The sequence below is a fragment of the Ceratotherium simum genome, chromosome 11, assembly GCF_057802395.1.
Source record: "Ceratotherium simum simum isolate JZ-2026a chromosome 11, ASM5780239v1, whole genome shotgun sequence".
Classification (NCBI taxonomy): Eukaryota; Metazoa; Chordata; class Mammalia; order Perissodactyla; family Rhinocerotidae; genus Ceratotherium; species Ceratotherium simum.
Genome location: NC_141910.1, coordinates 2771342 through 2785680, shown reverse-complemented (window position 1 = coordinate 2785680; position 14339 = coordinate 2771342). Strand labels below are relative to the sequence as shown.

Sequence of the window (14339 nt, the reverse complement as noted above, 5' to 3'; positions counted from 1 at the left end):
GTTTGCTGATGGTTGTCTTCTCTTATGCCCTCACATGACCTTTTCGTGGTGTGTGCACAAGGAGAAAGGGAGAGACCTCAAGTCTCTCTCTTTTTATAAGGACATTAATCCAGTCACGAGGGCCCCACCCTCATGACCTCATCTAACCCTAATTATCTCCCACAGGCCCCATCACATGGGGAGTTAGGACTTCACATATGAATTTGGGGGGACATAAGCATTTGGTTTATAGCAGACCCCAAGGTGTAGGAGAGGGGGCAGTGAGAGGAACCCAGAGAGGTCTGGATGAGGGTCTGAGGGGGAAGAGACCTACCCTTCCTTTCTGGGTGGAGCCTGGGGTAGAGATCCTCGGGAGCTCCCTGGAACTCAGCATGACAGGAACACAGGAGGGAGAAGAGGCCTAAGACAGCCTCAGGAGCCTGTCATCTCAGGCAAGTGTGAGAGGAAGGGCAGCCAGACTTCCTTGTGTAAAAGGAGCTGCGATAGAATCAGGCCTATGGGCACCCTCAGTCAGGAGAAGCAATGACACGCAGCAACCTTCCTGGACCAGAAGGACAATGTCCACCTCAGTGGGCACCAGCCTGACAGACAACAGCAAGGATGATTTCCTCTTCGCCCCAGATCCCCACCCTGATGCCATGATCCTCTCCACGTGCCTCAAAAATCAGATGAAACCCAATAATCGACAGAGGAAAACCTAAGTAGAAAATAGGAATTAGATTGAGTTTTTTAAATACAGAAAATCACATTTTTTGCACACCTGAGTTTGTGGGTTAGGATTCACTCACACAAAGGATTAGCTAAACCTTCCTTGTTCCAGCCTCCAGAGTAAAGGTGTTCTCTCTCATTCACTGCTCCTCAGCACTCTTTTCTTATCAAAAGCATCCATCAGAACTTTTTTAAAAGACCTTAGAGAAAAGAGGAAAAAAATATCTTTTCAAGAACAGCATACTAATGCTTTCTCCTTTAAAACAGAGTGTGTAGCAGCACACTAGGTGCACATTAAGCCAGCGTCTGAAATGCCTTCCTTGGTAATGATCCCAGCTCAACACAAAGTTGACGTAAGGGAAGCCATATTGTAGAAAAGAAACCATATTGTAACTTTGAATGACCTGATTAACTAACCCAGCTGGATATGCACCCTCCAGGAGATACACACGCTCTGTAGATTTTATGGCCCCTTCCAGCTTCAATGAGTTGATAACTTTGTTCTTTTGAGTTCCTTAGGAATGTGATGACCCCCAGGCAGAGAGTCTACACTGATAGCCATCATCAATGACAACTGAAAGATCTGGGTATAGGGCATTGCTGGTCTCTGATGCATATTCAGTAAAACAAAAGTTTATCAGGAACTAAGACCAGATGCCTCCACCACCAGGAGACCAGCCTCCTATATAACTGGCTTGTAGTCTTTGTTCTGTAAGATGATTTTTTTCAGACATTAGTCAGCCATCTTCCCCCTTGCTAGCAAGCTGTAATAAAACCCTTTCTCTCCTACCACCTTGTCTCTTGACTATTGGCACGTCTTACAGCAGGCAGACGACCCTGCTTGGGCAGTAACAATAACAGAATCTACCCAGGGAGCAGCGGTTCTTACAAATGACATTTCTGACATGCGAAAAGAGTGGAGAAGAAAAATTAGTTGAATATCTTTGCTGTCTTTGGTAACAAGGATGATCTGAACAGATAGCCACCATACACAGAAGCTTCTAGTGTGGACAGCTCTACCCACCTTCCATCCCACCCCATCCCACGCCCGTTCCAAGCCTCCCTTTCATACCTGGTACTCGCATCGTGGCTTTTTTTTTTTTTAACAAGATCTTTTTAATTTTATTTATTTATTTATTTTCCCCCAAAGCCCCAGTAGATAGTTGTATGTCATAGCTGCACATCCTTCTAGTTGCTGTATGTGGGACGCGGCCTCAGCATGGCGGGAGAAGCGGTGCGTCGGTGCACGCCCAGGATCCGAACCCAGCAGCGGAGCATCCGCACTTAACCGCTAAGCCACGGGGCTGGCCCACAATGTGGCTTAATTATGATGTTTTTCTTAACCTGTATAGAGTCCTGATTGGATGATTATAAAAATATTTACTGTATTTTTAGAGGAGGGAAAGACATAGAAACATGAGACACAGCACTAAACACTTTGATGTAATTGAGAATAGTTAACTTTTTTGAGGGAGGCTTACCATGTGCTAGTTTTCACATTTATTAATCCTTTTAGTCCTCACAATCCTATGAGAGAGAGGCCATTATCCTAATTTTTAAAACGAGGACATTGAGGCACAGAGAGGTTAAGCAATTTGTTAAGCAAGGCCACACACACAGGAATCAAACGCCAGAGGCCATGATGTAGGGACTATGGTATCCTGCTTCCCATCATGTGGGTCTCATTGATGACATTTGCGTATATTATTTCATTTACTCTTAGCACAGTACTATGAGTCGTCCCCAATTTTCTGATGAGGAAACTGTAACCCCGAGAGGTTAAGTGATTTTCTCCCAAGACTCCCCAGTATTAAGGGGTAGAAGTGGAATTCCATTCTCAGAGAATATTGGATCACACCACTAGAACGCACGGTCAATGAGGGCAGAGATTTTTCACTTTTGCTCATTGCCGTTTCCCCAGCACTGAGAACAGTGGCTGGCGCCTAGTAGGTCCTCAGTAAATATTTGTTGAATAAATGAATGATTCCATTGTTCTAACTGCAGAGATAAAGCAACAATTACCGTCAGGAGATTAGAATCACGTGTTCATTCAGACAGCCTTCGTTTCAGTGTGCAATCTCCAGAGGTCTCCCGCGTCATTTGCAGCACAATCTCTTCAACTTACTTATGAGCGGAGGTTATATGATACACATCTACCCATCTAACCTTCATCTTGTTCCAGAAATGGTTAAAGGTGGTTTACAGGTTTATAACAAAACAGAAATCAAAAATGAGGCAAAAATGAGGTAAAGACAAAGTAAAGCCAAGCACGAGGCTCAATATTCAGAGCTTAAAGACCTCAGTGCTTGCTAGAGGTGGGCCATATGTCATGCTCCAAGCTTTCTAGCAGCCTGTGTATAAAGGAATATCTGATTGGTTATACAATTCACAATATCTGTGAGATAAAGGCAAACTCCTGGATCCAAACAAGTACAACTCTTCTTAGTACTAAGACCAGAAAAAACTCTATCCCGGAGTTTCTCGTAAAGATGGCTGGTGTGTGTGTGATTAATTAGTAACTCAAAAAGTGAAACCAGAGGAGAAAGATCCCCAGGTGAGAATTTAACTGAGCCTTTACATAGTGTAATAGACCTTAGAGTTCAGTGCACTGGATTACATGCTACGAAACAAGTTCCCACACGTTGTCAGAGTATATTTATGCCATTATGTCATACTCCACACGGTTTTCTAGATTATTTAGCTGAGGACACACCAGCCTGCAGGAAGGGATGTTCTTGGTAGAACTCCTTTGCCCGCCCTCTCCCACTCAGATCCATGGGGATACATTGGTGACTGTTCCCTTAACAACACCAACACATGACCAATATTAATAGTTAGTGAAGGTAACTAATAGTAGTAATAGGTAGTGAAGCAAATGAGGGTAGTGGAGGTGGTAATGGTGGTGGTGGTGATGGTGGTAATGGTGGTAGTGAAGGAAATGGTGGTGGTGGTGGTGGTGTTGGTAGTGATGGTGGTGGTGATGGTGGTAATGGTGGTGGTAGTGGTGGTGATGGAGGTGATGGAACGGCTGGTGGTGATGGTAGGGATGATGGTGGTAATGATGGTGATGGTGGTAGTGAAGGAAGTGATTGTGGTAGTGGTGGTGATGGTAGTGATATTGGTGGTGGTGGTGGTGGTGTTGGTAGTGATGGTGGTGGTGAGGGTGGTAATGGTGGTGGTAGTGGTGGTGATGGAGGTGATGGCTGTGGTGGTGGTGGTGATGAAGATGGAAGTGAAGGAAATGATGGCAATAGTGATGGTGACGGTGGTGGTAATGTTGGGGGTAGTGCTGGTGGTAGTCATGGTGGTGGTGGTGGTGATAGTGGTGATGGTAGGGGTGATGGTGATGGTGATGGTGATGGTGGGAGTGGTTTGGAGAACACAGAGAATGGGCAGTAAAGCTAAAGGAAATGTGGCCTGCTGCCGCATTTCTCCGAAGTTGGGCTGTGTAGAAGGAAGCACATACCATTAAGGGGACTGAACCTAGGATTTCCAGGCAGTGACCAGCAGCCAAGGGAAAAGCACAAAGGTCGCCTACCCCTTCTCCAAGGCAGTACCTGCTGGGAGGGCCAGGATTCTCCTCAAAAGATAATTCTACATTCCTGTAAGTGCACAGGCAAAGGAGGCCTCAAAGTTCTGCTCTAAATGACCTGGCCAAAATGGTTTTATTCAAAAATGTATAAAGGCAGTGAAATCTGACACCTGCCTTGGCCAAAATAAACATTCAGTCAGTCACTCAGAGAACCATTACCAAGCCCAGCTTTCAGCAATGCTGCCTCCTAGTGCCCCTCTCCACCTGGGAGGTGTTGGCAAAAGTATTGCAAGATGGCATGAAAGGGTGACTTGATTGCTTAGATCAGGAGTCAACAGCTTTTTTCTGTGAAGAGACAGACAGCAAATAGGCTCTGCAGGCCATAAATCTCTGTCGCAACTACTCAGCTCTGCTGTGGTGGGGCAAAAGAAGCCACCTGTAAATGAACAGGCGTGTTCATTTCATAAATAAAATTTATTGATGAACACTAATATTTGAACTACGTATAATTTTCTCAAGTCCCTCAAGATTATTCTTCCTTTGATTTTTTTTCAACCATCAAAAATGTAAAACCATTCTGACCTTGCAGGTCCTACTAAAATGGATGGCAGGCCTGATTTGGCCTGCAAGTCATAGCATGCTGACCCCGGCTTAGATTGCCGTTTTTAAACCAGTTGAGAGTTGGGGAACATCTACCCAAGATCATAGCTTGAGTTTTAGATTCAATGAACTTGTGGGCCCTTCTTTCTGGTGGCAATTCTGCCAGCTGGGACCCCTTCTATCTACTTCAATGTGACAGAGCCATCTCTTCATCTGTGAGAGAAAGCTTGTCTTTCTCTTCTCTGCAGCAGGGGCCGTGCTTCCAAAGCTTTCCATTCCAAAGCTGGCCCAGTCATTAGGAAGAAAGTTATAAAGAAGGGAGAGTAGAATACAGCACCCAGGGGCCCCTCCGGAGGGTATACTGCTTTGCTTCGATGGCTGCTGGCTGTCCGGGTAGTGTTACTATGTGGGCAGAGGCAGGAACAAGGCTCTAACTCCTGGGGGGCAGGCCCAGGGAAGGGACTGGTCTATGGGATGGAGGTGGAAGCCAGCTCATAAAAATGCCAGCCCCCAGCCTTGATTTAACATTCTTTCTCTAATGCCTTTTGTCATAGTCTTAACAATTGTTATGTCAACATAAAACATTAAAAATATTATGAAAAGTCACTACCATCAGAGACGGTAGGGATCATCCCAGCTGGTGCCTTGGCTTCACTTTTGTAATTGCTGCCATAGAGTCAAAGGCTGAGGAAACCTTGATAAAAGCCTTAAATTGGGTAGTGGTTCAGAGTTCGAGGTCTGGGGTCAGATGGGCTCTAGTTATTAGCTCTGAGATCTCAGTCAACTTACTTAAAGCCGCAGCCTGTACGCCACTGCTGTGGCTGCTGAGAATAGTCTCTATTTGTCTGCCATCTTTAGGTCAGTCCTTCCAGATTCTTCTACCTGGAGGAAGCTCTGGGTTGGCTGAGTCTGATCACACGGCAGCACCCTGGTTGCAAGGGGCAAAGTGTCTGGCCACCTTTCAGCTTCTACCTGTTTCCCATCAAAGTATATACGTGGGGAGATGCTCCCAAAAGAGGAAAGGGCACAGCTAAAAATGGCACTTCACTACAATTACATTGTTAAATATTTGTAGAATAATGTTTTAGGACACAGGAAAAGAAACAACTATTGTTAAGTTACATAGAAAAAGATCGTGGAGCTGGCCCGGTGTCATAGTGGTTAAGTTTGCGCGCTTCGCTTTGGCGGCCCAGGGTTCATGGGTTCATATCCCGGTTGCAGACCTACGCACACCTCATCAAGCCGTGCTGTGGCAGAGTCCCATATACAAAATGGAGGAAGACTGGCACAGATGTTAACTCAGGGACAATCTTCCTTACCAAAGGAAAAAGATTGCAAAACAATGCATACAGTATGAAAAAATATATACATATAATGTATGTACGTATTATATATGTGAAGCTAAAACCAAAGAGTTAAAAGTGGATACCTCTGGTGGTAGGATGGTAGGATTATAGGTGGCTTTTATTTTCTCTTTTGTGCCTTTCTATTTATCCCAAATGTTTACAAAAGTAAATGGAATACCCACTAGAATGGCTATAATCAAAAAGACACGTAATAACAATTGTTGGTGAGGGTGTGGAGAAAGTGGAACCCTCACACATTGCTAATGGAAATGTAAAATGGTGCAGTCACTTTGGAAAAGTCTAGCAGTTCCTCAAATAGTTAAACACAGAGTTACCATACAATCCAACAATTCCACTCCTAGGTATATTCTCAAGACAAATAAAAACATATGTCCAGATAAAACTTGTACATAATGACTAGATAAACAAAATGTGGTATGCACATACAATGGAATATTATTCCGCCTTAAAAAGAAATGAAATTCTGACACATGCTACACATGAATGAAACCTGAAGACATTATGCTAAATAAATAAGCCAGTCACAAAAGGATAAACATTGTATGATTCTGCTCATATGAAGTACCAAGGACAGGCGAACTCATAGAGACAGGGAGCACACTGGTAGTTGCCAGCGGCTGGGGGGCAGGAAGAATGGGGAATTATTGTTTAACGGGTAGAGTTTCAGTTGCGGAAAATAAAAAAGTTCTGGAGATGGGTAGTGGTGAGGGTTACACAACAATGTGAATGTTCTTAATGCTACTGAACTGTACACTTAAAAATTATTATAATGGTAAATTTTATGTTATGTATATTTTACCACAATTAAAAAAAATAATTACCAAAAATAAAAAAAGAAGTGGAAATAAAACAAACACAGTTCTATAAATTTAAGCAAATTATTTTATACATTTAATAAAATATTCTACAATAACGAAAAATGGTTATAATGGTAAATTTTATATTATGTATATTTTACCACAATAAAAAATAATTTGTACATGAATGTTCATGGCAGCACTATTCACAATAGACAAAAAGAGGAAACAGCCCAAAGTCTATCAACTGATGAATAGATAAACAAAATGTGGTATAGCCATACAATAAAATGTTATTCAGCAATAAAAAAGAATGAAGTACTGATACAATGAAGTAGTGATACAGCCAGCCCTGGGGGTCTAGTGGTTAAGATTCAGTGCTCTCACCGCAGTGGCCCGTGGTTTGTTTCCTGGTCAGGGAACCACACCACCCATCTGTCGGTTGTCATGCTGTGGTGGCTGTGTGTTACTGTGTTGCTGAAAGTTAGGCCACCAGTATTTCGAATACCAGCAGGGTCTCCCATGGTGGACAGGTTTCAGCGGAGCTTCCAGACTAAGTCAGACTAGGAAGAAGGACCTGGCCACACGCTTCCAAAAAAATTGGCCATGAAAAGCAGCAGAGCGTTGGCTGATGTAGCGCCAGAAGGTGAGAGGATGGTGCAAAAAGATCAGGCAGGGTTCCGCTCTGCTGTCCACAGGGGCGCTAAGAGTCGGAATCGACTCGATGGTACTAACAACAAAAGCTGATACATGCTACAGCATAGACGAACCTTGAAAACATTATGCTAAGTGAAAGAACAGACACAAAGGCTATATGTTACATGATTCCATTTATATAAAATAAGCAGAGTAGGCAAATCTCATAGAGACTGAAGGTAAATTGGTGGTTGCCTGGTTGCCTAGAGCTGGGGAATATTTCTCCTGGGGAGTAAATGTGGAGTCACTGCTAACCCGGTTTCTTTTTGGGGTGACGAAAATGTTCTAAAGTTGACTGTGGTGATGTTTGCACAACTCTGTGAATATACTAAAAGCCATGAATTGTACAATCTAAATGGGCAAATTGTATAGAATGTGAATTCTGTCTCAATAGAGCTGTTACCAAAAACAGTAAATAAGAAAAAAAAATCTCTTAGTAATCTATAAAGGCATAAACAATTTTAAATGATTGGAATGCTAAATGGTAGAGATACAGATTAAATAGTAAAAACAACCAAAACAAATATTGAAACCATTCAAATGCTCGGCTAACCTCTCTTTGAAAGGACGTAGTGATCAAAAACCTTTGATTCCACAGGATTTGGAGGACTTGTCTGGTACAGGTTTCTATGGTCTGGATGTTTGTGTCTCCCAAACTTCATATGTTGAAATCCTAACCCCCATCTCCTTGGTGGGGGTTTGGGGAGGTGATCAGGTCATGAGGGTGGAGCCCTCATGAATGGGATTAGTCCCCTTATAAAAGAGACCCCACAGAGCTCCCTGGCCCCTTCCACCATGAGAAGACACACAGAGAAGATAGCTGTCTATGATCCAGGAAGCAGTCCCTCAATAGACACTGAATCTGCTGGCTCCATGATCTTGGACTTCCCAGCCTCCAGAACGGTGGGAGATAAATTTCCTTTGTTTATAAGCTACCCATATATGGTATCTTGTTATAGTAGCCTGAAAGGACTGAGACAAAGGTCAAGTAGTATGCAACCATCCTAAAGCAGTCCCAACAGACTGAAGGCTTCCAACTGAGGGGCAGCCGGGAAAATTGGCAGAAGTGCAGCCTTGGGGCCAGCCGGGTGGCACAAGTGGTTAAGGGCACGTGCTCCACTGCGGCGGCCCGGGGTTCGCCGGTTCGGATCCCAGGCATGCACCGATGCACCGCTTGGCAAGCCATGCTGTGGCGGCGTCCCATATAAAGTGGAGGAAGATGGGCACGGATGTTAGCCCAGGGCCAGTCTTCCTCAGCAAAAAGAGAGGGATTGGCAGATGTTAGCTCAGGGCCGATCTTCCTCACCAAAAAAAAAAAAAAAAAAAGTGCAGCCTTTTTCCTAGGAAAGAGTGTGTGCACAGGAGACCTACCCTGGATTGGGACACTCACAATGTTTTAAAGATGCATGGTATTTCACATCAAAATCTCATGTGCCTCCACCCCTCAAAAAAAAAAAATCCCATGTACCAACACAGGCTGGAGCAGAGCAGCAGTGGCCTCCTTTATAAGGGCGTGGATCCAGCTCCCACAGCGCCCACAGCGCCCACAGCGCCGCTGTTACTCCTGGATGGCTACCCTCATTTGCTTTACCTGCCCGGCCCCTAAGGCACACCCCAAGCCCCCACTAAGGTTTCTAAGGGAAATGGGAAGGTCAGCTCCTCGACCCTCCTCTTTGGTTTGAGGGCATCACTCTGTGACTTCTTTTCGCCTTTAAAAAATGTTCTTCGATTCTTGGCTAAATTTAAAATGTGAATCATGAAAGAAAAGGCGTGGTGAGGAGGGAGAGGCAGGGGACAAAAGTCCCTCCCTGGAGGGAAAAAAAAATCTAGATTTAGAAACTACTAGGAGCTGGGTTCCTGAGCTACCTTGGCCTTGAACTTCCTATGAAGGAGGATATCGCCGAAGCTTTGGGAGGGACTTGAGACCCCGCCCTTGTGGTAGCCGTGGCCGTTACACTTTGGTTTCAGTTTTAAGCACGTGGCTTTAAAGGGGACTTTCCCCACCAGATCAGGAAGAGCTGACAACTGGAACAGACCCAGAGCCAGGAACAAACTGAGATGAAAACAGCTACAGCTGGCAAGCAATAAAGCACAAGATGCGGGGGTATCCACACAACTGCCAACAGCTGGAACCAACCAGGTGACTGTCAAGTTGGAGACTTAGGACCTTAGACAGACCCAACCCAGAGGTTTGTGAAAGCACAAAGCCTGTCATAGCGGGTGGAAAAAGGAAATGAAAGCTAATATGAGGTTGAGCAGCTATTGGTAACACTAAATTTTATGCCAAGTCAACGTAGAGAAAGAAGTACCCAAAAATGGCTTTTCTGGTGGAGGCTAAAGGGATCATTGAGATGAAATCAGACAGGCGCACCCTCCCAGAGATGCAAATTGCGCCCCCACACACATACCTGTAGTGAACATTTGTTGCTTCCCCTACCCCCCAAGGACCCATCCCTCCTTATCCAGCACAAGACTGTGCCACCGGCCCCTGACCTCAGAGGTGGGTACAGGGGCCAGCAAACAGCCATACTGGCCTCATCAGAGTGACTTGGGGCTGTTGCAGGCTGTTCTAGATAAGAGGCTTGCTTTTTCTGGCTGGAACTGAGCTGGAAAGGAATGGGCTGGAGCTACTGCAGCCCTTTTTCACCACTGTACAGGGTGAACTTGCTGAGCATAGAGCCTAGAGACAGGAAGTGAGACTAAATTGTCAGTGAAGGAAATCAAATAACATTTATATCCAGCCATGGCTAAAGTTAGACTTACCCCCTGGAATTTTCAGTTATATAAGCCAATAAATTCCCTTTTTGCTTAAACATATGCATGCCAGGCTTTCAGTTATACGCCACAAAGAGCCCTATCATGTGGTCCCTCAGAGTAAAGAGAATGGATCGCATAAGAAACTTTATTTCACAAAGCTGCCAGAGGCCTGAGCTATGTCTGAATATAATATATTATATAATATATAATAATCCTTGTGAAGGTTAAGAGAAAAGATTCCCGGAATACGTGGGTGAAACAAAGACACTGAGGAAGGTTAGTAAGAGGCATTCTGCACTACACTGAGATACAACAGATGTATAAGACACGGCAGAGAATGGGGAACGGGTCAGTCAAAAGCCAAGCCTAGAGGTTGTCAGCTCAGCCCAGGACTTGGAATGGAGGTGCCAGTCAACCCTTATTACTATGAAAGATAATAATAAATGATTTTCATAGTTTTGTGTCACTGCACAATAGATAACTGGAACAATCTTCCTTCCCAAATCTGCTTTTCCTGTCGTGTCTCCTGCCTTGGTTAATGCCACCACCACCGCCTGTGATACACACATATTTGGTTTTTGTCTCTGGTTCCTGGCACATAGCTCCTACCCTTGGAATCTCCAGAGTAATAAGAGTGTCTTTTGCATGCTAATGAAATGACTGGTGGATAGAGGCCCATACACGACTTCAGGATGGGTACTGGTCACCTGCAAGACCCAGGCATAATTAGAGGGTTGGAACTTTTAGTGCTACCCCCGACCTCTGAGGAGGGAAAAGAGGCTAGAGATTGAGTTAATCACCAATTATGTAACGAAACCTCCATAAAAACTCTTAAACGATAGGATTCAAAGAGCTTCTGGGTTGGTGAACTCATTAAGGCACTAGGAAGGTGACACACTCAGAGAAGGCATGGAAGCTCGGTGCCACCACCCCCTCCCCCACCCCCATCAATACCTCGCCCTACGCATCTCTTCCACCTGGCTGTTCCTTAGTTGTACCCTTTATAATAAACTGATGAATATAAGTGTTTCCCTGAGGTCAGTGAGCTGTTCTAGCAAGTTACTGAACCTGAAGAGGGGGTTGTGGAAACCCTCAATTTATAGCCGGCTGGTCAGAAGTACAGGTGAAAACCTGGGATTCACTATTGTCATCTGAAGTAGAGGCAGTCTTGTGAGACTGAGCCCTTAACCTGTGGGATCTGACAGTAACTCCAGGCAGATAATGTCAGAATTGATTTCAATTGCTGGACACCCAGTTGGTGTCTGAAGAGTTGGAGAATTGGTTGGTGTGAGAAAAAAACCCACACACTGGATGTCAGAAGTATTGTAAGTAAGAACCATTCAGACCTCCCCTATTCCCAAACCAGAAAACCCGGAGTCTGCCACCCTCTTACGGCCCACCCTTCCCATTAGCCATGCCCAATCACTCGACAAGTTATCCTGATTCAACCTCCCAAATCTCTCTCATCTCTCTTCTTCACCTTTCATTCACCTGTTTACTTATTCAGTCACAGATATTTACTAATTACCTTCTCAGTGCCAGGTTTTATGCTAGGCATTGGCGACGCAAAGACTAATGAGACCTGACCCCTGCCCTAGGAAAATCACAGTCTAGTGATAATTCAGAATTGAAAATATAATCATAAAGCAATGAGATTCACACAGAGACAGAGAAATGCCCAGAGCCTCAGAGAGCCCAGAGTAGGGGTCCCTGACCCAGCTGGGAGTGCAGCGGGAGGGAGTGGGAATGTCCAGGAACTTTTCTTGGTGGGGGTGATGCTGAGTTTTAAAAGATTGAAGGAGAAGGCTGGCCCAGAGGCGCAGCAGTTAAGCGCGCGCGCACTGCTTCGGCGGCCCAGGGTTCGCAGGTTCATATCCCGGGTGCGCACTGACGCACCGCTTGTCAAGCCATGCTGTGGCGGCGTCCCATGTAAAGTAGAGGAAGATGGGCATGGATGTTAGCCCAAGGCCAATCTTCCTCAGCAAAAAAGAGGAGGATTGGCATCGGATGTTAGCTCAAGGCTGATCTTCCTCACAAAAAAAAAAAAAAAAAAGATTGAAGGAGAACTGACCATGCCAAGAGGAGAGCAGAGGACATAGGCAGCAGAGAGGGCAGCTTTGAGAATGACCCAGAAGTGAGGGCAGTGTGGTCTGAATCCACTCACCGGCTGAATCCAAGGTCTTATCACTTCTCACCCGGACAAGAGATCATTAACTACTCTCCCCACCTATTCTCTTCCACTACCATCAGAAAATCTCTCTAAAGCTCAAATTTGACTTCCTGTCTCTGCTTGCAGCCCTCTGCTAGTTTCCCTTCCTGATCTGCGGCCTCTCAGCCTCGCCTCTGTTCATAAACTTCTCAGTGTGGCTTCAACAGTATTTTCCGTCTCTGGATCTTCATCTCTGCTCTTCTGTTTGCCTGGGATTTCCAGCTCTGCCTTGGTTGATGTGGCGAAGTCCTATTCATACTTCAGAGTGACTCAGATGTGACTCAGATGTGACTTATTGCACATAAGTCCCCTCCTACTTGCACTCACCTCTGTGGTGCACGCATCCCATGGCTGTGAATTTCACCTATTTACAAGTCTCCCTTCTGCTCTGGCTGTGAGGGTACAGACCTCCTCTACCCGCCGGCACCAACACTGACCTGCTGTGGACCTTCAGCACATGAGGGAACAAGGGCTCCTGGATCGGTGAAAATGCAGCTAATGACCAGGAGAGTAGAAGCTGCTGTAACATTCCTGAGACCTTTAGACCTAGAAGGAGCTCGATCTCAGTTGCTGACCAGAGAAGACCTGAGCTGAGGCTGATGCCTCTGGCCCCAGCTCTGCCTCAGACCCTGGCTCCAGCACAGCCTCATGCTTCCCAACCAATCTCTGACCTGGCTTCTCAACCAAACCTGCCTCCTTTTTGTCCATAGATCTGTCGAGACTCCCATTTACAACCATGAGATGCTGTGGCTTAGAGGCACTGTGTAATAGTGGTTGTGTGGTTATTATGATTGTGAAGTTGTTATATTTTACGTAGAATACGAGTTTATGTACATTACGATTAAGACTGGTAAAACTCTTTTGAATTAAAACAAAATATCCCAAATGAATTTTACTTAATTACAAAAGCAAGGCTCTCAGTGCACAACATTCAAACAATAAGGTAGGAAAAGCACCCATCTGCCCCAACCTCCCACTTCCCCAATCCTAATGGCTTGGTGTGACTACTATTAACAGTTGGGTGTGTGTCCTTCAAGACTCTTTTTCAGGCCTATACAATGTGTCTGTAATTTTGCCATGCGCCCCCCCCTCAAAAAATATATATACATACATGTATTTAAACAACTTTATGGACATCTTTGTCAATACACATAATTCTATTTGCTTCTTTTTAATAGTCACATAATAAGAGTTCATTATATCGGAGGTCAGCAAACCATGGCCTGCAAGCCAAAGACGACATAGCACCTAAATAAAGTTTTACTAGAACACAGCCAAGCCCATTCATTTACATATTGTCTGTGGCTGCTTTGCCCCACAATAGCTGAGTTGAATAGTTGCATCAGAGACTCTGTGGCCCACAAAGCCTAAAACGTTTTTATCTAGCCCTTTACAGAAGTGTGCCAACCCCTGCAATATATGGTTGTACTGTGCTTTATTTAACCAGTCCTCTAATAACATTTAAATTGTTCCATTATGATTCCACAATTAATACTTTTTTTTTCAGCATTACACCAGTTGATGACCACCATGGGTATCAGTGAACGATAACATGACCGAATAGAACCAAATGTGTCCACACAGAAAGAGTTTCCTTTAAAAAGGGTCTTCAAGTTAACAGACCAAGTGGCTCAAGGGGCCCTCTGGGATTATGAGCAATTACCAAAGTCACT

At 44.8% G+C, this 14339-nt stretch overlaps 1 long non-coding RNA gene across 1 annotated transcript in view; it reads right to left on the bottom strand.

Moving 5' to 3' along the window:
• LOC147915901 (uncharacterized) overlaps positions 1–13577 on the bottom strand; it is a 36966-nt gene extending 23389 nt beyond the window's left edge. Inside the window, exon 1 of the long non-coding RNA XR_015553614.1 lies at positions 12622–13577. This is a non-coding gene — a long non-coding RNA (uncharacterized LOC147915901). The remainder of the gene's footprint in view (positions 1–12621) is intronic.
• Between the last annotated feature and the right edge of the window lie 762 nt (positions 13578–14339).